The sequence below is a fragment of the Rhinoraja longicauda genome, chromosome 3 (assembly GCF_053455715.1).
Source record: "Rhinoraja longicauda isolate Sanriku21f chromosome 3, sRhiLon1.1, whole genome shotgun sequence".
In the NCBI taxonomy this organism is placed as follows: domain Eukaryota; kingdom Metazoa; phylum Chordata; class Chondrichthyes; order Rajiformes; family Arhynchobatidae; genus Rhinoraja; species Rhinoraja longicauda.
The window spans coordinates 30,902,523-30,926,951 of NC_135955.1; the positions used below are offsets into that span (position 1 = coordinate 30,902,523).

A 24,429-nucleotide genomic window follows, 5' to 3' on the forward strand; every position below is an offset into this window, starting at 1 on the left:
CTGGATGAATTTAAAAGAGAGTTAGATAGAGCTCTCGGGGCTAGTGGAATCAAGTGATATGGGTAGAAGGCAGGCCCAGGTTACTGTAGATGATCAGCCATGATCACAATGAATGGCGGTGCTGGCTCGAAGGGCCAAATGGCCTCCTCCAGCACCTATTTATATATATATATATATGTATAAATATATAATTATAACGTGTGAGGTATTGCAGCCAGGTATTCATTGTTGCAAAGATGATGGATGTGGATTCAACAAAGACTTTTTAAAAGCCTACTACAGTATATACGTAGAATCCTAAACTGATTTGCGGGAATGGGGACAGAGTGGGAGAGTGAACGATCTGTCCTTTTATGCCTAAGAAAAAAAACTGCAGATGCTGGTTAAAATCGAAGGTAGACACAAAATGCTGGCGTAACTCAGCGGGTCAGGCAGCATCTCGGGAAAGAAGGAATGGGTGACGTTTCGGGTCAAGAAGAAGGGTCTCGACCCGAAACATCACCCATTTCTTCTCTCCCGGGATGCTGCCTGACCCGCTGAGTTACTCCAGCATTTTGTGTCCTTTTATGCCCACAATAGGTGCCCAGTATCTGTGATGTCATCACATTTGTTGAATGGCCAATCACAATGAAGGAGACACAAAAATGGCAAAACAGGTCAATAAAAGCACAATTTCCTTGGGGCCTTTTAAATGTTTCTTTTTAGAATTTTAAATAATGACAGGAACATAACCATATTTTTAAATCAGATGCTGAAATATCACTACTATAACTCTCTTTTTAAAAATTAAAAATTACATTATATTTTGAAATATTCATTTGAAAAAAAATTAAATCCAGATTACTTAAAGAAGTAACTAATACATTTTTGAATGGATAAATAATTTGCTCAGCAGCAATTATAACAGCAGCTTTTATTAATAACGCAACTTTAATGCAAGGCATCAAAATTAATTTATATGGAGTCTCGTAAATGTCTGTCAGGACAGATGATCAAAGCGTCGTCAAAGAGGTCGTATTTTAAGAAATGTCTTTATGTTGAAACCGTGCAAGAAGGGTCTCGACCCGAAATGACAGCAATTCCTTCTCTCCAGAGATGCTGCCTGTCCCGCCGAGTTGCACCAGCATTTTGTGTCTATCTTTGATTTAAACCAGCATCTGTAGTTCTTTCCCACAGATTCAGGGAATTTGGCAGCTTAAAGATCTTCAAAGGTGAAGTTACATTCTCCAATGGTGGAGAAATTAAATGTAAGCCTTTGCAAAGGATGAGATTCTGTGTCCCCGAACTCGTGTGTAGATGTTCCAAAGAGTCATAGGGATGGAAAAGATCCCAGAGGTGAGAGTATGACAGGGTTTGCAAAGAAGTATGAGAATTTCCAAATGAAGTCCTTGTTTAATCAGATTCACCTAAGAAAAATATAATAAATTGTGAGTTGTTGTGGTGTGGAATTTATTGCTGTAAATTTGATGAAAGTTGATTCATAAATAATTTTTTTAAAGGCTACTATAATGATTGTCGGAAATGGACAAAGAGTAGGGGAGTTTGAAGAAGGGTTCTGACCCAAACCAATGTCTATCCATTCCTTCCACAAATGCTACCTGACCTGCTAAGTTACTCAAGCACTTAGTGTTTTACTTAAGCTTCAAACATCGACAGTTCCTTCTGTCTTCTTTCCTCAAGAAATGAGGGATTATAATCAATTTAATTTACCACTGGTGGACTCCAATCAAGTTATAGAAACATCTCAAGGATAATCAATGGAAACAGGATGAACATAAGCTCAATTTTGAGTGTCATAGTAAAGGGTCTGAATACTTATCTAAATGTGATATTTCAGTTATTTCTTTTTAATTAGTTTGCAAAAATTTCTAAACACCTGTTTTCGCTTTTTTATTATGGGGTATTGTGTGTAGATTGATGGAAAAAAAAGAATTTAATCCATTTTAAAATAAGGCTGTAACATGTGGAAAAAGGGAAGGGGTCTGAATGCTTTCTGAATGCACTGCATGTGTCCAATAACACATGCATCAAAATCCCAAAGTTGCTGCTAGTTTGACAGGAAAATAATGATGAGCCCTGGTGGTTGTAATGTCATTGCTACCACAAAATTGGAGCCGCTTTCTTCAGTGATTAATAAAGTATAGAATGCCAGGGCTTGGGAAATGGAATACAGTGGGCACGGTTTCAACATGAAACACTGCCAAGTCCTTGGCTCTGTTCCAACATTTGGCTTCAACTACTACCACACTGCAGTGCTGTGAAAGTATTGCTTCTCACATTAGTTATCACGGCAATCACTCTGAAGGGATGCCAGGCGAGTTTTCATTTGCAGTAACATGGAAGCTCTGAGCAGTCCTTGATTGAGACTTGATGAATTCATGTAACATCAACCCTTCACAGCTGGCAATGTGACAGAGAGAGACAGAGAGAGAGAGACAGAGAGAGAGAGACAGAGAGAGAGACAGAGAGAGAGACAGAGACAGAGGCAGAGAGAGAGAGACAGAGAGAGAGACAGAGAGAGAGAGAGAGAGAGAGAGAGAGAGAGAGACAGAGACAATAGACAATAGATGCAGGAATAGGCCATTCAGCCCCTCGAGCCAGCACCGCCATTCAATGCGATCATGGCTGATCACTCTCAATCAGTACCCCGTTCCTGCCTTCTCCCCATACCCCCTCACTCCGCTATCCTTAAGAGCTCTATCCAGCTCTCTCTTGAAAGCATCCAACGAACTGGCCTCCACTGCCTTCTGAGGCAGAGAATTCCACACCTTCACCACTCTCTGACTGAAAAAGTTCTTCCTCATCTCCGTTCTAAATGGCCTACCCCTTATTCTTAAACTGTGGCCCCTTGTTCTGGACTCCCCCAACATTGGGAACATGTTTTCTGCCTGTAATGTGTCCAATCCCCTAATTATCTTATATGTTTCAATAAGATCCCCCCTCATCCTTCTAAATTCCAGTGTATACAAGCCTAATTGCTCCAGCCTTTCAACATATGACAGTCCCACCATTCCGGGAATCAACCTAGTGAACCTACGCTGCACGCCCTCAATAGCAAGAATATCCTTCCTCAAAGACAGAGACAGAGAGAGAGACAGAGAGAGAGACAGAGAGAGAGAGACAGAGAGAGAGACAGAGAGAGAGAGACAGAGAGAGAGAGACAGAGAGAGAGAGACAGAGAGAGAGAGACAGAGAGAGAGAGAGACAGAGAGACAGACAGAGAGAGAGACAGCGACAGGGACAGAGTGTGAGAGAGAGAGATGAAAAGAATAGGGAATGAGTCAGTGAGACAGAGATAGAAAAAATGTTTTTATTAACTCTGGGTTGCATTTCGATTTAAACTCACAATTGTGAAGGTGAAAGGTTAGCATCAACAATCCATTAATTTACTTTATTAGCATCACCAATTTACTTCTCCATTTTCATTTGAGGCTTTTTTGGCCCATATTGTAACTTGCATCTATACCCATTCATCCATCACCCCTGAGTTTTTTAATTAGGATTCTCAGTCCAGCTATGATTTAAAAATTCTCATTCTTCTGTCCAAATCAGATGCAATCTGATGGGAAAGGAAAGCAGATTTATGAGTAACTTGGAAAAAGGAACAGATAAATATTTGACAAGATAAAATAGGGGTGTGAGAGTAAATGGAAAGTCAAAGTGAGAGCACAACAATATTGGGGCGATTGATCCCCTTGTTAGCCAAAGGTTGCATGGGGTAGAGATTGCACATTTATGAATCATGCAAACAGGATTGGACTTTGCATTGTATTCTGCTCCTGAAGTCAACAGGAATGCATTATGAAAATAAAATACATTGCATGGCAGTGATTATACTGTTTACTTTGTTTAAACATTTCCATTCCTATAGATGTTACAATAATGAACTAAACATAAAATATCGCATGTGCCCTCCCGCTTTTATAAATGTTAATTTGTCTGCCTCAAATCATTGACTGAAAAATGGCTCCTTCTTCAATTGGCTTCAACAAAGATCACTGGGATTCCATTCTTGCTTTTCCCATCCACTGTAAGTCAGAAAGCTGTGCTAAAAATCACTCAAGTGCAGTTTGAAGAGCTATAATTATGAGTTCCTGTGTATAGCTCAGATGACAGTCTGTAAAATAAAAACAAAAAAAAACCCGACAAGACCAGCTTCAAGCTGAAAGGAAGTGTGCAGGATAAAGATATAAAGGAACATGTGCAGTCATGTTGGGAAATTGCTTTAAATTACTGCTTCAAGTAACTTAAACTAAATTGTTAATTCATTTAAGGGAAAAGAAAATATAGAAGGGGGATGTAGGTCTGATACCTTTGAGGAGAGATAAGCTCTCTATAGTACTGTCTAAATATTATACGGGTAAAGTTAACTAATATTTGAAGAGGTCTTTTGAAAATAATAGGCCCAAGCATATGGATGAACTGTAATGAAGAAAATTGAGAACAAACTAAATTATTATAATCTTCCTTCCTTTCTTCAAGCAAGCAACCTTCCCCCTAATCCCTTGTCTCAATTTGGGTTAAAACATTATTAAAGTTAAGAAGCAGATTAACTTGCAAAAGAAAATGGCATTGATACTGCCTTACTTCGCCATATCAAACTTTACATGTGCTCTTTTTATTTAACTTGCAAAGAAACAAAGCTTTTTCACTTCCAACGAGGCCATTTAACACTGTAGATGTTGAATGTATTGTGGATTGCACAATATATGAAGCATTTGAACCATGATATGTGGGAACTGTGTTGCTTGCGGTTTTCTGGAGCTTTTCAACCCCGGGACTTTCCTGACCTCAAATCCGTGTTGCAGACACACTGGGAGAAGATGGTCACCATGATTTGTCAACAAGCCGATTATCATTGTATCAAAAGAACATGGAACATAGAACAGTACTGCACAGGATCAGACCCTTCGACCCACAATGTCTGGGTTGAACATGATACCAAGATGAACTAATCTCCTCTGACTGTACATGATCCTTATCCTTCCATTTCCTGCAAATCTCTGTGTCCAAAAGCACTTAAACACCACAACCAAAACTGGCTCCACCACCACCCCTGGCAGCACATTCCAGGCACCCACCTACTTCGTTTAAACTATGACCTCTAGTGTTTGACATATCCACTCTGCGAAAAAGGATTTGGCTGTCCACCCTATCCGTGCCTCTCATATGTTTATATACTTCTAGCAGATCTCCCCTCAACCTCCGGCATTCTATAGACAAAACAATCTAAGTTTGTACAATCTCTCCTTGTACAAGCTCACCTGGACCCAGTGTGGCAGAAAGGGAACAAGATGAGGAATTTTTACCCAGTCATTTCTATGTTTTTATCTAACTTAGGGAAGTAAATTTGCCCAATAGTGGTTCCTGATATACCAGGATTCATAATTGTGGAATTCCTGGGTACCCCAGAAATCCCAGTCCATACTGGACAATGAAGACCACCAAAAGAGGATGCCATTAACATTCACTTTTAATCCAAAATGTCTCAATCATCTCATTCCAGCAGTGATCCAACATTAATGGGAGGATGGATACAAAAAGCTGGAGTAACTCAACAAGGACAGGCAGCATCTCTGGAGAGAAGGAATGGGTGATGTTTCGGGTCGAAATGTCACCCATTCCTTCTCTCCAGAGATGCTGCCTGGCCCGCTGAGTTACTCCAGCTTTTTGTGTCTATCTTCGGTTTAACCAGCATCTGCAATTCCTTCCTACACACTAATTATAGGAGATGGTCTTCACTTTACTCACAGTTATGGTTGTGTTGCAGTTGTGCTTATAATGTTGCTTTTCCATAAGACGTAGGAGCAAAATTTGGCCATTCGACCCATCGAGTCTATTCCGCCATTCAATCATGGCTGATCTATTTTTTCCTCAACCCAATACTACCACCTTCTCCCCATAACCTTTAACGTTTCCGGATACTTCATGTCCTACTATGGAATGCACGTAAGCCTAAGCCTCTGAGTTCCTTCTCTGAACATACCCGCCTCTCCATCTCTCTAACTTTACTTAGATGGTCTTTAAAACTTATCTATTTGATAATTATGGATATCTTCTTACAAGTTCAGTGAAAGGTATTGACAGCATGTTTCTATGATCCTCTTTGGGATTTTTAAAAATATTAAAGTTACCTTATAGAAACATGGAAAAATAGGTGCAGTAAGCCATTCGGCCCTTCAAGCCAGCATCGCCATTCAATGTGATCATAGCTGATCATCTAAAATCAGTAGCCCGTTCCTGGTTTTTCCCCACATCCCTTGATTCCTTTAGCCCTAAGAGCTAAATCTAACTCTCTCTTGAAAACATCCAGTGAATTGGCCTCCACTGCCTTCTGTGGCAGAGAATTCCACAGATTCGCAACTCTCTGGGTGAAGAGGTTTTCCCTCATCTCAGTCCTAAATGGCCTACCCCTTATTCTTAAACTGTGACCCCCAGCACTAGACTCCCCCAACATTGGGAACATTTTTTTCTGCATCTAGCCTATCCAATTCTTTAAGACTTTTATGTTTCCATAAGATCCCCTCTCATCCTTCTAAATTCCAGTGAAACAAGCCCAGTCGACCCTTTCTTTCATCATGTCATTCCCGCCATCCTGTGAACCTATGCTGCACTCCCTCAATAGCAATAATGTCCTTCCTCAAATTAGAAGACCAAAATTGCACACAATACTCCAGGTGCGGTCTCACCAGGGCCCTGTATAACTGCAGTAGGACCTCCTTGCTCCTAAACTCAAATACTCTCGCAATGAAGGCCAACACGCCATTGGCTTTCTTCACTGCCTGTTGTCCCTGCATGCTTACTTTCAGTGACTGATGTACAAGCACACACAGGTCTCGTTCACCTCCCCTTTTCCTAATCTGACACCATTCAGATAATAATCTGCCTTCCTGTTCTTGCCACCAAAGTGGATAACCTCGTATTTATCCACATATTTTTTTTGCAATTAAATAGTCTACAACATAATTAATTCACAAAACTTGCTTTGTGAATGGTTTCATGTGTGTTAACTTTAGGTTTGCACAATGATCCACAATGGTGATACATTGAGCTGGGACATTGACACAGTAAAGTGCAGTTGGAAAGCTCTTATCTCAAGGAGGCTAATCTTAATGTGTTTTTCTTGTCTAACTAGTTTATTTATCCATTGTACAGTTTCAAATGAGAATCCTTATTTTTAAGTACAACGACAGCATGCAAAATGCCCAGGATCGGTGAAATGTAAAAATAATTTACAAAATTTGAAATGAATAATGGAGAAGTTTCATTTTGCCCATCTGGATCATGCTGGTCTTTATATTCCAAATGACTGCCTGTATAGAGGAAAAAACACAGAAACAAGCCCTTCAGCCCTCTATGTCAATATCAACTCACAAGAGCCTATATTATCTATTTGAATCCTATTTAGCAGCACTTGGTACATAGATTTCCATGCTTTGGCATATCATAAATGCCGTGAGATCCTGCCTCTGCTGCCTATTCAGTCAATGGAGTCCATGTTTTAGCCTCCCCTGGATGAATAGAAATTCTTTCTTAGATCTCCCCGACTTTACCCTCGACAAGGAAGGAAAAATCAAATACAAGAACGAACAGCTTTAAGGTGAGGGGGGCAAAGTTTAAAGGAGATGTTGGGGGCAACTTTGTTTTACGCAGAGGCCGGTGAGAGCCTGGAACGTGATGCCAGGGTTGGTGGTTGAGGTAGATATGAGAGTGGCATTTAAGCGGCTTTTGGATAGGCGCATGGATATGCAGGGAATGGAGGGATATGGATTACGCACAGGTAGATAAGAGATGATCTTGACATCATGTTTAGCACAGACATTGTAGGCTGAAGGGCCTGTTCCTGTGCTGTGTCCTATGTCCTATGTTCTATGCTCTATGAATATCTTCTGTTCCTTATCTTATTCAGATTCCTCTTAAATAAAGCGCTGCTATTCACTCCCTGTGGTAGCTAATTCCACATTTTCATCATTCTTGGGTAAAAAACATGTCTCACAGATTCCCCATTGTATTTGGAAGCAGGTGGCTTATCTGAAGGTTTTGAGGAAGAAATTAACTCACCAGAGGCACATATCAGAGAGCACAAATCACCAGGAAACCTCGGATAATGTTCCCAATGTCTATTCCATAGGTAATGCTAATGGACTTAAAGACAGCCTGTACATATCAAGACAGTGAAAAAACAGTTCTCGTGTATGCTCTAGGGAAGACTTTTGCATAATGTAACCAAGGCACCTGAAACTCTTTTTTTTTTACAAACGCTTACTGTAAAACTTGGCAACAAACCTATAATTATTAAAGATTGGGAGACAAGACAGATTAGTTGGGTATTTGATCTAGTGCCAATGGTGGAATCAAATAGTTTGAGCTGCTGCAAAATGAATTCCAGATCCCAGTGCACAATTTGTCTGAATACTCACAATTTAGACATGGTGGAAATGACAATCGGCAAATATATGTTCGCTGACCTTTTCTGGGCACTCTACAGAAACTGTCTCCAGAAAGATATGTGAGTTGTCTTTTTTGTTTAACTCTCATATGCTCTCACTCCTTGAATTAAAGTCGGTTTGGGAAGGTGAAGTTCGTTTGACTGAGCGCAGGGGAAATAAAATCGCGGAGTCGTACCACACAAGGACAAGACACCTCAGCCCATCAGTCTTGTGCTGGTGAACAAGCATCTATTTTCACTAATGGTACAATAATTCTATTTGATTCATGCCTCACTCCTATCAACTTGGGGCAGCACAGTGGTGCAGTGGTAGAGTTGTTGCCTCAGAGCACGAGAGACCCAGGTTCAATCCTGACCTTGGCTGCTGTATGTACGGAGTTTGTACATTCTCCCTGTGACCACATGGGTTTTCTTTGGGTGCTCCAGTTTCCTCCCACACTCCAAAAGACATGCAGGTTTGTAGGTTAACTGGCTTCAGTAAAATTGTAAATTGTCCTTAATGAGTAGGATAGTGCCAGTGTACAGGGTGATTGCTGGTTGGCGCGGACTTGGTGGGCGGAATGGCTGGTTTCCATGCTGGATCTCTAAAGTCTAAATTCTAAAGTAAATTTAAGAGTGCTGCATCTGTGCAGTTTGCACAATTTTCCCGTGACCAAGTGGGTTTCCTCCAGGTGCTCCAGTTTCCTCGCACACCTCAAAGACGTGCAGATTTGTTGGTTAATTAGCCTATGTAATTCGCCCTAGGTGTGTAAGGAGTGGATTCAAAAGTGGGATAACTTGGAACTAGTGTGAATAGGTGATCAATGGACAGCATGGACTTGATGGGCTGAAGGTCCTGTTTCCACGCTGTAACTCTAAACTTAACTCCTCCTCGAATCTATCATTTACCTACATCAGGGCCAATTTACAGTGGCCAATTAACCTATCAACCTGCCTGCATTTGGGATGTGGGAGGAAACCAGAACACCCAGCATAGACACATGTAGTCAAGGGAAAATATGCAAATGCCACACAGACCAGGAATTGAAACCATTGCTGAGGCAATGAAGCATCTGTTCTAATAGTTGCATCATTGTGCTGCCCATTTCGAGGAACTATTAAGAAAGCCGATTCCCCAGAAAATAAGTTATTATTTCTTTTAAGGAGATCAGAATTCACATTGGCCTAAATACCATGACTCTTCATAGAGCTGGCCACCCGGTCAAACTGATCAATCAGGGGAGAAGGGCCTTGGTCAGGGAGGTGACCAAGAACCTGATGGTCACTCTGACAGAGCTTCAGAGTTCCTCTGTGAAGATGGGAGAACCTTCCAGAAGTACAACTATATCTGCAGCACTCCACCAATCAGGCCTTTATGGTAGAGTGGCCAGGCGTAAGCCACTCCTCAGTAAAAGGCACATGACATCCTGCTTGGAGTTTGCCAAAAGGCACCAAAATGACTCTCAGACCATGAGAAACAAGATTCTCTGGTCTGATGAAACCAAGATTCAACTCTTTGGCCTAAATACCAAGTGGCACTGCTCATCACCTGGCCAATACCATACCTACGGTGAAGCATGGTGGTGGCAGCATCATGCTGTGGGGATGTTTTTCAGCGGCAGGAACTGGCAGACTAGTCAGGATCAAGGGAAAGATAAAGGGAGCAAAGTACAGAGAGATCCTTGATGAAAACCTGCTCCAGAGCGTGCTGGTCCTCAGACTTTGGCGGAGGTTCACCTTCCAACAAGACAACGACCCTAAGCACACAGCCAAGACTATGCAGGAGTGGCTTCGTGACAGGTCTGTGAATGTCCTTGAGTGGCTCAGCCAGAGCCCAGACTTGAACCCGATCAAACATCTCTGGAGGGACCTGAAAATAGCTGTGCATCAACGCTCCCCATCCAACCTGACAGAGCTTGAGAGGATCTGCAGAGAAGAATGGGAGAAATGACCCAAATACAGGTGTGCCAAGCTTGTAGCGTCATGCCCAAGAAGACTTGAGGCTGTAATCGCTGCCAAAGGTGCCTCAACAAAGTACTGAGTAAAGGGTCTGAATACTTATGTAAATGTGATTTTTCAGTTATTTGTTTTTAATTATTTAGCAAAAATTTCTAAACACCTGTTTTTGCTTTTTTATTATGGGGTATTGTGTGTAGATTGATGGGAAAAAAAGTGCATTTTATCCATTTTAATCCAAAATAAGGCTGCAACGTAATAAAATGTGGAAAAAGTGAAGGGGTCTGAATACTTTCTGAATCCCCTGTATATGGTGAACCCACAGGCGTTTGGCGCTACAGCTCCTGATTATTTGCAGCGATATTTGACCTTTGTTTTCCTGAAACATTGACAGCAGCAACTCATATTTAGGCACCACCTTGAAGATTGGAAAAACATGCCAAGAGTGAGAATTATCAGAGCTAGAAGGATGTGATAGCAGGGTAGAGAGTGCAGGGGAGATTTACGTCGACATCGCTGGAGTGAGGTAATTATAGTTATGAAAAGAAGCCAACTAGGTAGAGATTTCTGTTTTGGAAGAGAGGAGACAGGAAATTACTTTTAGTTGTGATACATTATGGGAGATTTAGACAGGATAAACTGGAGGTACTTACTCCTATTAGCGGGGAGGACTGTTACTAGGGCATAGATTTAAATGAATCAATCAAAGGATTAGCAGAATTTAGAAAATTTTGGTTTAGTTTAGTTAAGTTTAGAGAAACAGTGTGGTAACAGGCCCTTTAGCTCACCCGGTCTGCGCTGCCCAGCGATCACCCTGTACACTAGCACTATCCTACACACTAGATACAATTGTCAATGCTACCAAAGCCAAATTAACCTACAAACCTGTGGGTCTTTGGAGTGTGGGAAGAAACAGGGGCACCCGGAGATAACCCATGTGGCTACGGGAAGAACGTACAAACTCCGGACAGACAGCACCCGTAGTCGAACTCCGGTCTCTGGCGCTGTTAGACAGCAATTTTACCGCTCTGCCACCAAGTTGTCTTTACACTCTAAATGCGGTGGAGGCCTGGAATCTCTATCTGCAAGCAGAACCTCTTAACATGTTTAAAACGGCACCGGATGTGCACTTGAAGAGTCAGAGAGCTCTGGATCAAGAGTTGGGAAGTGGGAGTAACTTAAATCCTACATTTGTCTGCATACCTTCTTCTTATGCCACAATTTTTTATTACGCAATAGGGGACTAATGATTATTTTGGCTGTTGTATTAATAACTTAGGAAATCATTTTTTCAATCCGAACTTGTAAATTTATAGCATCCCTGGTGCAGCAAAATGCCTGAAGACTGTTAATAGGGGCATAAATCAAACAAAGTAGTCACTAAGTTATAAAAAGAGATTATTAGGGCAGATGACCAAAAACTTGGTTTAAGAAGAATACTTTGTGAACCATTGTAAAGAATCATAGGGAGGTGGTGAGGCAGCATGTATGAAGTCTATGGATCTGCAAAAATGAGAGCAATAGACAATTAATACACTATTACCCTGTATCAGGCTAGGTCGGGTATTAGAAATGCATTTTTATCTAATTCACAAATCATCACCAAAAGTTTGAGATAGGGAATAAAAAATCATTTTTAAAGAATTTATGCGGGATAAAATAATTAAAGAAATGTAATGCACGGTGGCGCAGCAGTAGAGTTGCTGCCTTACAGTGGATGGGTAAGGAGACTGCTGGAGACCCGGGTTCATGTTCGATCCCGACTATGGGTGCTGTCTGTACGGAGTTTGTACTTTCTCCCCATGACCTGCGTGGGTTTACTCCGAGATCTTCGGTTTCCTCCCACACTCCAAAGACGTACAGGTTAATTGGCTTGGTAAATGTAAAAATGGTCCCTCTTGGGTGTAGGATAGTTAATATGTGGGGATCGTTGGTCGGCGCAGAACCGGTGGGCCGAAGGGCCTGTTTCCGCGCTGTATCACTAAACTAAACACACAAATTGCTAAACAAATAATCAGATTATGTAAATTTATGTCAATGGTTTGAGTAAAGCAACCTCCCCCCTTCCCACCTCTTTAAAGCAGCTGGGTGCTGTGTTGGGATGTACCAAAGGCCAGGGTTGGAGGCGGGCGATAGCACTGTGTAAGGATGCGGAGATTGGAAAGGTTGCAGAACCAGAGGAAGCTGCAGAGGCAGGGAGGGTGATAGGAACATTGGGAGTTTCCCTAAGTTAGTTCAGCTTGAATAGGTTTAACAATGGATAACAAACTCTGGAGCGGATTTTGAACTATTCATACAATGCACCCATAATATTGAGTACGCAAACATTCTCCCATCTGCAAGGATCCTATGAAACCAGTTCAAGGGATTAAGCAAACATATATTCTCCATTTTTTAAAAGAAAAAAAATCAATTAATATTTTATCCGACAGTTCCTTGTCTCGATATTTTATCCATGATAGTGTGTATTTAAAGATAGTAAAAATAGGAAAGGGTCTTGCACTAGGTTAGGCTCTGCTGTCTTTATATTTAGTTGTTTGTACTCTTATATGTTTCTGTAGACTGTCATTTTATATGATACATGTTCACCAACCTTATGTGAATTTGCACTTGAAAGTACTAGATATTTAAACCAGTGGATTGGTATTTTTCTTGTGTTTCAGGAAATAAATATCCATGTTCTATTAGTTAAGAGGAGGCTCTGCCTCTGGATTAGTTCGTAGAACCTTACAGCACAGGACTTGGCCTTTTGGATGTACTGGGGCCTTAACTGAGCTTTGTGATTAGTCCCACTCCCTTGTTCTTTGCAAACTACCCTGTCAATGTTATTCATCAAATGTTTACTACTATTCAAAGTCACCATTGGCCATGCTTCCTCTGATAGCTAGAGAGGTGGTTCTCTACCTGAATATCACAATGAGTTAAGTAATACCCTGCCATGAATCCTATATCATTAAAACAACCATGTAAGGTATCATTTTCTTTAGCACAAAAAGGATATTTAAAATTGTTAGCCTAGTATTTGTTTATTTTTCGGCTTCATCAAAATATCCTGTCATTACCAGTCTCCTGTTTCTGTTTCTGTTTTCTGCTACACAACCGCCAACAGCTGGGCTATCTCATGCAGGTAATACAACATAAAGTATTTTGCTGAATTATTTTTTCACTTGCTGCTGATTTCCATCAGCGATTTTGGAGATAACAGTTCCAAGTTAATAAAAAGGGCTTTGGCTAACTTCGTCTTTTATCTAAAGGCAGCCTTGTTAATCTGTGTTACAATTTCCCCAGGACTTGCACATCATTTTCTTATTAACAGAGACCAGAACTGCTCAAAATATTCAAAGTGTGGCCTGAACAAGGTGTGATAAGGTTTGTGTAACTCTTCTGCTGTTGAGGCTTTAAAACATGATGATTCAGTGCATGAAGTTCTTGCTTCCAATCAACTTCCATCAGTGGTAATGGGGGGTTTGGTACATACTATTCAATCACACCCCCCAGTCACCCTGCAGGGTTTGTACAATAGTAGGCCAATTAGGGTCGCAGCTCAAGCTTCCTCTTCACAAGCATGAAGGATGCCATGGATGCTTGTGTTTGCATAGATAGGTTTAAGTTCATGCAGTTCCCCTTCAGTGTTTCAACTTGGCCATTGGTAGCAACACTAATTTCAATCTGGGATCAACTGCACCCATTGCTGCAATGGTGCACGATGTTACCTGTGTAGCATTACTTCCTTTCATTCCCTGCAACCATTACCCTTCACTGCTTAAGGCCAATAATGAAGTTTAGAGAGTCAAGAGTGAAGAGAATCAAGAGTGTATCATTGTCATATGTCTGACCACGGATCAATGAAATTCTCACTTGCAAAAGCTTAACTGGACTCTAAACACTAAAACACACAAATAATATATAATAATCAAAAGTACAATAAATTACTAACCATAATACTAGGTAATCATAATAGTGCAAAAGCTGAAAGTGAACCTCATGGAGCATCAAATTCCATACTGTCCAGTCAATCTGTTCCAAACTCAACAACTTCAAACCTTCGATAGACACAAGGTGCTGGAGTAACTCAGCCTCCCTGGAGAAAGTAGGGGGTGAGAGGAAGGGGGTGGGGGGGGCAGTAAAGAGCTGGAGATGTGAAAAGACCAGGACCAATCAGGGTCAGCCACAAATGGCCTCAGGCAGGGCAGTTCCTAGTGTGTCCATTGTTGGCTAGGGGAGGTGTCATCTCAAGCTAAACAATGTGGAGAACTGTGGGACTAGTCAAACGACCAAGCCTTCTTATGCATGTGGTGTGCAGGATACCACACTTTTAGTTTTGTTTAGATACAGCGTGGAAACAGGCCCTTTGGCCTGCTGAGTCCGCACCGACCAGCGATCCCCGCACATTAACACTATACCACACATACGAGGGACACTTATCGAAACGTATAAGATTATTAAGGGGTTGGACACGTTAGAGGCAGGAAACATGTTCCCAATGTTGGGGGAGTCCAGAACAAGGAGCCACAGTTTAAGAATAAGGGGTAGGCCATTTAAAACTGAGATGAGGAAAAACTTTTTCAGTCAGAGAGTTGTGAATCTGTGGAATTCTCTGCCTGAGAAGGCAGTGGAGGCCAATTCTCTGAATGCATTCAAGAGAGAGTTAGATAGAGCTCTTAAGGACAGGGGAGTCAGGGGGTATGGGGAGAAGGCAGGAACGGGGTACTGATTGAGAATGATCAGCCATGATCACATTGAATGGCGGTGCTGGCTTGAAGGGCCGAATGGCCTCCACCTGCACCTATTGTCTATTGTCTATTGTCTATTGATAATGTACATATACACCAAGCCAATTAACCTACAAACCTGGACGTTTTTGGAGATTAACCTACGATGTACAGGTCTTTCATCCTACAAACCTGTACTTGTGCTGACTTGTGACATGTCTGGAGCACTCACTGTGAGCGAGGAAAATATTTATCTACATGTGTGCTCTTGCTGCCATTTTTAAAACTAAAAAGGAAGGGTAACATACTCTAAGATTAGGTAAGCTTGTAATTTGTGTTTGCTGCAGTCAGCTCTGAGGTATTTTAGGACAGATAGTCGCAGAGTGCTCAATATAGCAAGGAATTTGTGGCTTTTTGCCACAAAACTTTCAAATTTGATTGAAGTCACCATGGCCTACTCAAATTAGTTTATCGTGGAGTTGGCGGGAAGCAAATTGAGACAAAATGTGTAAATTGCATTTTGTAAGGAGAATAGCAGGTTACTGTAATCTGGAACAATGTGTTTCTTGGAGCAAGGCAACTGTGAGGATGAGACTAGGCCCCAGATCAAGCCCAGGTCAGCCAGAGAGGAAGATGCAAACCATATTAAATTTCTAGTATGTTCGAAGGTTACCCTAGTTTAGTTTAGAGATACAGCGTGGAAACAGGCCCTTTCAGCCCACCGGGTCCGCGCCGACCAGCGATTCCCGCACATTAACACTATCCTATACTCACTAAGGACAATTTTTACATTTACCAAGCCAATTAACCTACAAACCTGTACGTCTTTGGAGTGTGGGAGGAAACCGAAGATCTCGGAGAAAACCCACGCAGGTCACGGGGAGAACATACAAATTCCGTACAGACAGCACCCGTAGTCGGGATCGAACCCGGGTCTCCGGCACTGTATTCGCTGTAAGGCAGCAACTCTACCGCTGCGCCACTGTGCCGCCCGAAATACGTAGACAAAAATAAATAAATTAATTGTCTGGAATTGTAAGAACAATTTGCATTGTATAGCATTTATACCAGTGTAAAATGTCCTATTGAACTTCAGAGGAAAGTTTTCAGACAAGCTACAGAAGGAGACATCTGAAACTAATAAATGAGGTAGAGAGATTGGAGATGTTTTTGAGGAGAATCATAGACAGTGACAGCAGAATGCACAAGGAGCTCATGGCAGTGCAATGACAATCCTCTCTAAGGATCCTTCAGTGCTTCTAGTCTGGGGCTGTAGAAAGCATCTTGTCTGGAAACATTACAATCTGGTTTGGGAATAGTTCTGCCCAGGGCAGGAAGGCTCTGCGGAGAGTAGTGCGTTCGGCTGAATGCACTATGGGAACTACACACGCCCCCCTGCAGGACCTATACATCAGGAGGTGCAGATCCAGAGCCAGCAACATTATGGGGGACCCCTACCACCTCAGCAACGGACTTCCAGCTGCTACGGTCAGGCAAACACCTCCGCTGTCACGCTGTGAAAACAGAGAGGATGAGACGGAGTTTCTTCCCACAGGCCATCAGGACTGTTAACTCTCATATCACCAGGGACTAATTTAATTTATTGTATTAATTTATTTTTTGTTAAAAAAAATAATTCTATTCTGTTTTGTGGTTTAGCACAATCCGCAGGCGTTGCCACTTTCATTTCACTGCACATCTTGTATATGACAAATAAAGTTGACTTGACTTGACTTGACTTAATAATGAGGGAATGTGCTGAGAAACAAATTTGGAGGAACACAGTTGTTCTGGAGGATCATAAGTGATAGGGGCAGAATTAGGTCATTCGACCCATCGTCTACTCCGCCATTCAATCATGGCTGATCTATCTCTCCCTCTTAACCCCATTCTCCTGCCTTCTCCCCATAACCTCTGACACCTGTACTAATCAAGAATCTATCTATCTCTTCCTTAAATATATCCACTGACTTGGCCTACACAGCTTTCTGTGGCAAAGAATTCCACAGATTCACCACTCTCTGACGAAAGAAATTCCTCCTCATCTCCTTCCTAAAAGAACATCGTTTAATTCTGAGGCTATAACCTGCAGTCCTAGACTCTCCCACTAGTGGAAACATCCTCTCCACATCCACTCTAGTGGATCCACATCCACTCTAGATCGCAGGGCTGGAGGCTGCAGATGATGTTATACTATGATTTGGGGGCAGGCATATCTGTCATAATCCAAAATTCCTATCCACAGAAACAGAGGTGGATGGAACTGATATGCAGGCTGGGCAGCTTCTACCAATCAAAAAATAGCTGGAGGAATACCTTGGAGACATTCCAATGTCTCTTGACATTCCATTACTAATCCAGAGGAATATGGGCATATAAGCTTCTGACTTCTTCCTCCATCTTTTCTTTTCTACTAGCCTCGGTCCGAGCAGGAACAGGTTGAACCGTCTACCCACCACTTGCTGGAAATCTTGCCCACATTGGGTGAGTCCAGAACCAGGGGCCACAGTCTTAATAATAATAATAATAATAATATATTCCTTTATTCGTCCCACACCGGGGAAATTTACATTAGAATAAAGGGGATGCCATTTAAAACTGAGGTGACAAGGAACTTTTTCACCCAGAGAGTTGTGAATTTGTGGAATTCTCTGCCACAGAGGGCAGTGGAAGCTAAATCACTGGATGGATTTAAGGGAGAGTTAGATAGAGCTCTAGGGGCAAGGGATATGGAGAGAAGGCAGGCACAGGTTATTGATTGTGGACGATCAGCCATGATCACAATGAATGGCGGTGCTGGCTCGAAGGGCCGAATGGCCTCCTCCTGCACCTATTTTCTATGTTTCTATGTTTCTATTGGGGCTTCTGTTGATCAGTTTTTTTTCCTCCACCTGGATGGTGCCTCCTCTATTTTAGCATCTACTAGACCAAGTGGACCCGTTGGGCCCACAACTCATTGGGTTGCCATTGTGATGTGGGGAAAAGTTGCACTTTTTTCTTTAAAATAAATGGCTTTAATGAAAATCGCGATTTTACTTTAAAATGGTGTTTTTTTCTGCATTGGTCTAGCACCCTCCCCTCCCCTCCCTCATTCCATCCCATCAACCCCTCTTCTTCCCCACCCACTCCTCCCCTTCCCCTCCCACACCCCAGTCACCCACTCCATCCCCCCTTATCTCTTCCCTCCATTCTTAGGGGTTATCTGCCCGTGGGGTTTCCATTGTGACGTGGAACATGGAGGTATTACTGCGCATGGGCGGCTGACGGGCACAGCAAGTGGAAAAGGGATTTATTAAAGTTTAAAATGTGGATAACAAAATATAACAATTTGAACGTTAATAGGATTTCTTGATGCAGGAATTTTCAACAGGAAGGAGTTGGCGAAATTATGTAACGCCCTCCAGGCGCTGTAGCCAGTGCAATGTGCTGTTGTCGAGGGCCGTGAGGTCTACCCCTCCACCAGGGGGACGGAGGACAGTGCAGTCGAAAATGACGTGCTGCGCTGTTTGCTGGTCTGCTCCACACACGCAGGCTGCTGATGAACGCAACCCCCAACGATGCATGTTGGCGTTGAACCGGCCGACCCCTGTGCGGAGCCGGTTCAGGGCGACCCACTCTTTGCGGGGCATGTCCGAGCCAGGGGTGGGACAGTGGTGTTCGGTGCGACAGTGAATTGAGGAGGTTGCGATGTCTGTTCCCAGCTGGTTCTCCATGCTCCTAGTATGTTGAAACCGGAGCCACAGAGGGTCGCTGCATGACGGGAGAAAGGGTGACGAGATGACAGGCGTTGAGGTCCCAGTTGCTGTGAATCCTGGGCGAGATGGTGCAAAGGATGTTTGGCGTCCGATGGGGCCTTGCACACCAGCCTATGAGGTTTAATTGAAATCGGTTATATTTTTTAAATTATTCACATTTTAATGTTTAAATCAGGGAGGGGAGAGGGGTACAGGGGGGAGGGGAGGGAAGGGGAGGGGTAGGGGAGAGGACGGGGGAGAGGAGGGAGGGAGGGGGGAGAGGAGGGAGGGGAGAAGAGGGAGGGGGGGAGAGGAGGGAGGGGGAGGGAGAGGAGGGAGGGAGTCAGAAAGGAGGGAGGGAGGGGGGGAAAGGGGGGGAGAGGAGGGGGGGAGAGGAGAGGGGGCGAGGAAGAGTCGAGGGGGGAGAGGAGAGGGGGGAGAGGAGAAGGGGGAGAGGAGAGGGGAGAGAGGAGAGAGGGGCGAGGAGAGGGGGGAGAGGAGAGAGGGGAGAGGAGAGGGGGGGGAGGGGAGAGGAGAGGGGGGCGAGGAGAGGGGGGTGAGGAGGGGGAGAGGAGGGAGGGGAGAGAGGAGTGTGGGAGAGAGGAGGGGAAGAGGAGTGGGGAGAGAGGAGTGGGGAGGGGAGGGGGTTGTGAAGAATTGGATGAACTTAGTTCCATTTAGTATCTGATGCAGAAATTGTTTCATCAGTGCAAGCATGACCAGAAGTGCCCGATCGAATTCCCAAGAGTGCCATGATCCAACACAATAATCATTGCAATTACATTCCATTCTGGAAACAGCTGTTAAGCCACAGCGACAGACTGCTTTGACTGGCCATGGTCAGTGTGATCAGAGGACACAGCGGAGCTGTTGTCAAGCTATAAAGGGTGCAGAGAAGATTTACGAGGACGTTGTCAGGGCTAGAGGGCCTGAGCTATAGGGAGAGGTTGAGCAGGCTCGGGCGTTATTCCTCGGTGTGCAGGAGCGTTTATATGCGATCTTACAGAGGTGTATAAAATTGTGAGGAATAGATTGGGAAGACACACAGATTCCCTTGCCCAAAGTAAATAAAAAAGGGGATTCAAGAACCAGAGACATAGCTTTATGGTGAGGGAAAAAAAATTAATAGGAACCGGAGGGGTATTTTTCACAGAAATGGTGGTGGGTGTATGGAATGAGCAGCCAGAGGAGGCAGTTGAGTCAAATACTGTCGCAATGTTTAAGAAACATTTGGATGTACATGGATAGGACAGATTTAGAGGGATTTGGGCCAAGCGCAGGGAGTTGGTCCTAGTGTAGATGGGACTTGTTGGCCAGTGTGAACAAGTTGGGCCGAAGGGCCTGTTTCCATTCTGAAAGACCCCATGACTCTATGACATAGTTTTGAAACCAGTGGAAATCGGGCCTTTATCTTAATGTGGGGACTTGTATTTGGAAGCCTTTACCAGGACGGAACCTGGAGGCAGATTCAGTGTCTAAATGAAAAGAGGAATTGAAGAACTGTTGATTACGCATTTGAGGCGCATTTCATCATCTTAAGAATGAGTCTAATTATCAGTGAAAAGCATTAAGCAATGTATATATATATATATCTGTCAATCTATTGACAAAGACAGAAAGGGTCACCATATCTTACAATAACATGGCAAAATAAAAGGCTGGGCATTCTCCCAGTGACAGGAATGAATAATGCCTTGGAATCGAAAGAAAAATCACAATATAAAAGCACGTGTCTTGGTGGAAATGTTTTAAGTCAAGTCAAGTCAAGTCAATTTATTTGTATAGCACATTTAAAAACAACCCACGTTGACCAAAGTGCTGCACATCTGAAAAGCATGTCTTAATGCTAGAAATGTCCCAGGTTCAGCCTCAATATTATTATTTAATTCTCTGCCCGCTCAGAGAATATTTGTTGATGACTCCAGAAACAGAAGGATAATAATGCTAGGGATTAAATACATTGTTTATACATCAGAACATGTAATATACACCAATAAGCCAAAACATTATGACCACTGATAGGTGAAGTGAATAACATTGATTATCTTGTTACAATGGCACCTGTCAAGGGATGGGATATATTAAGCGGCAAGTGAACAGTCCGTTCTTGATGTTGATGTGTTGGATGCAGGAGAAATGGGTAGGAGTAAAGACCTGAGTGACTTTGACAAGGGCCAAATTGTTATGGCCAGGCGACTGGGTCAGAGCATCTCTGAAACGGCAAGGCTTGTGGGGTGCTCCCAGTCAGCAGTGGTGAGTACCTACCGACACTAGTCCGAGAAGGGACAAACCACAAACCGGCGGCAGGGTGTCGTGCACCCAAGGCTCATCATTGTGCGAGGGCAGTGATGGCACTAGGATGCACTGTGGGAAGACGACAAGCCGGTGGAGGGAGTGTGATGCTCTGGGCAATGTTCTGCTGGGAAATCCTGGGTCCGACCATTCATGTGGAAGTCAATTTGACACGTGTCACCTATCTAAACATCGTTGCAGACCAGGTACACCCCTTCATGGCAATGGTATTCCCTGATGGCAGTGGCCTCTTTCAGCAGGATAATGCACCCTGCCACCTTGTTTGGGAATGGTTTGAGGAACATGATGAAGTGTTCACGGTGTTGCCCTGGCCTCCAAATTCTCCAGATCTCAACCCGATTGAGCATCTGTGGGATGTGCTGGATCGACAAGTCCGATCCACGGCGGCTCCACCTCGCAACTTACAGGACTTGAAGGATCTGCTGCTAATGTTTTTGTGCCAGATACCACAGGACACCTTCAGGGGTCTTGTAGAGTCCATGCCTCGGCAGGTCGGCGCTGTTTTGGTGGCACACGGAGGACCAACAGCTTATTAGGCAGGTGGTCATAATTTTTTGACTGATCTGTGTATTCATGATGTCACCACCTGCTGATCCTGCTTCATGAACACAGTTTGCTCAGGTATTTCTCACCCCTACAACTCACTTTAGACTTTAGAGATACAGCGTGGAAACTGGCCCTTCCGCCCACTGAGTCCGCACTGAGCAGCGATCACCCAATACACTAAGGTATTTATTCACAAAATGCTGGAGTAACTCAGCAGGTCAGGCAGCATCTCAGGAGAGAAGGAATGGGTGACGTTTCGGGTCGAGACCCGCGAAGAACTTCACCCATTCCTTCTCTCCTGAGATGCTGCCTGACCTGCTGAGTTACTCCAGCATTTTGTGACTAAATACCTTCGATTTGTACCAGCATCTGCAGTTATTTTCTTATACTACCCAATACACTAACATTACCCTACACACTAGGGACAATTTACAACTTTACCAAAGCCAATTGGCCTACAAACTAACCTACAAACATCTTTGGGGTGTGGGAGGAAACCAGAGCTCCCAGAAAAAAACCTCACGCAGTCACAGGGAGAACATCAAAACTCTGTACTCTAGTCAGGATTGAACTTGTGTCGCTGTAAGGCAGCAGCTCTACCCCTGGACCACTGTAGCACCCTACATTGAGGTTGTTAGGCCCACTCTACTTTAACAGAACAATTCTTTCTCCATACCTTGCAATTTAATGGGTTTCTGAAATTTGGTTTGAATATTTCATGCAGTGTTCACTGCACAGCAGGTATATAAGTACCAATTTAGTACAGGTGATAGAAGATACATTTCCTACCCCTTGTACTTGTATCCCGGTCTCCTGCGCTTCAAGGCAGCGGCTCTACCCACTGCGCCATTGTGCCAGTTCTTGCATCATGTGCTAATATACAGCTTTAGAGATGGACATAAGAGCATAAGGATTATTTTATTGTCCTTCAGTCTCAGAGTTGTCGGGTACACAATTAACCTTTTCAATATTTGTGCATGAGTATGTTAGTGTGATGGCTGAGTTCTTCTGTGCTGGTCATAGTTCTATCTATCTGTGTGTGTGTGTGTGGCTGTATGCTTGAATATGTACCTGTGTGTGTCAGAGTGGATTTGTGTGCAGCTGATCTGCGTGGAATGGTGTGTGCGTTTCACCAAGGGTGTGCACGATATTAGTGCAGCAAGGTTTCTCATCTCTATTCCGACATCAATAAAACACGCTGTGAAATTCATTATTTGAGTGTTTTTTTTTTTAACATGTCCTGGAGTAATTTACAAGCTTACATATTATAGATGGGGAAAAACACTTAATTGAAAGAGATTTGTACAGGATAAAGATTATTCCTTTCGTTAAAAGTTTACCAGGGAGATCACATTCCTGGAATGTCCACACCATTGTTTACCTGGAGCTACAGCATGCATTGTGTGGGATAGACACAAAATCAGCGCATAATATAAGAAAATAATTGGAGATGCTGGTACAAATCGAAGGTATTTATTCACAAAGTGCTGGAGTAACTCAGCAGGTCGGGCAGCATCTCGGGAGAGAAGGAATGGGCGACGTTTCGGGTCGAGACACTGGAATTTAGAAGGATGAGGGGGGATCTTATTGAAACATATAAGATAATTAGGGGATTGGACACATTAGAGGCAGGAAACATGTTCCCAATGTTGGGGGAGTCCAGAACAAGGGGCCACAGTTTAAGAATAAGGGGTAGGCCATTTAGAACGGAGATGAGGAAGAATATTTTCAGTCAGAGAGTGGTGAAGGTGTGGAATTCTCTGCCTCAGAAGGCAGTGGAGGCCAGTTCGTTGGATGCTTTCAAGAGAGAGCTGGATAGAGCTCTTAAGGATAGCGGAGTGAGGGAGTATGGGGAGAAGGCAGGAACGGGGGGGGGTACTGAGTGAGAGTGATCAGCATGATCGCATTGAATGGCGGTGCTGGCTCGAAGGGCTGAATGGCCTACTCCTGCACCTATTGTCTATTGTCTATTCAGACTGGTATTGATGGAAGGTATTGATGGCAATTAAAAACCTCCAGTGCTCCCTTGTCCAAGCGCCGGCTCCCTCGTGTCCTGCCCCACCCGAACCCTGTCCCTGAGCCGCCGGCTGGACACGGGGCATTGACGCTGACTGAATGTACTAGCACCAACTTGGCGGGGCTCAGCTAAGTGCAGCGGACACTTTTGCTTGTTAGTTAAAAGAAAGCATAACACGACACCAGCTGCCAACACATTGTCGAGCAGATGTGTGATATCACTTAGCGTATCTCACCCATAATGATAGTAATGCATCATTAGATGTTATGTCATCGAGTCAGAATGAAGCATTGGGGGAACAGTTTATTCCCATTCTTTCTGCGCCGTCATTGATTTATAGGGACTGAAAGCCACCGACTGCACCACTGAGGATTGTAATGTAGAACGCGTGCCCCTTCATCACTGCACACAATCTCAATTTCTCCTGTTGTTGTGTTGACAGTTTCCATGGAAACGTCGAAATCTTGATATAATAAAGGGACGCTGTGCAAATCGCAGAGCGTAATTTTAGGATTGAACTGAAAGAAGGATTTGTACTTTATTGGTGCCTTTCTTGACTTCAGCTAACAAAGTATTTCTGAATTGCAGTGACTGTTGCCATATGGGAGGACATGCTGCCAATTTGTGCACAACAATGTGATAATCTGATAACATTTAATTTGTTGCTATTGATTGAGAGGTATTGACCACAGAATGTGGGGAGACAGCTTTTGCTTTTACTGG

General features: G+C 43.4%; 1 protein-coding gene across 1 annotated transcript in view; it reads right to left on the minus strand.

Moving 5' to 3' along the window:
- The window catches only part of LOC144592358 (Krueppel-like factor 4), a 48,350-nt gene extending 40,222 nt beyond the window's left edge, over positions 1-8,128 (minus strand). The window contains exon 1 of the mRNA XM_078396907.1: positions 8,062-8,128. The gene's annotated coding sequence lies outside the window, so the exon portion shown is untranslated. The remainder of the gene's footprint in view (positions 1-8,061) is intronic.
- Between the last annotated feature and the right edge of the window lie 16,301 nt (positions 8,129-24,429).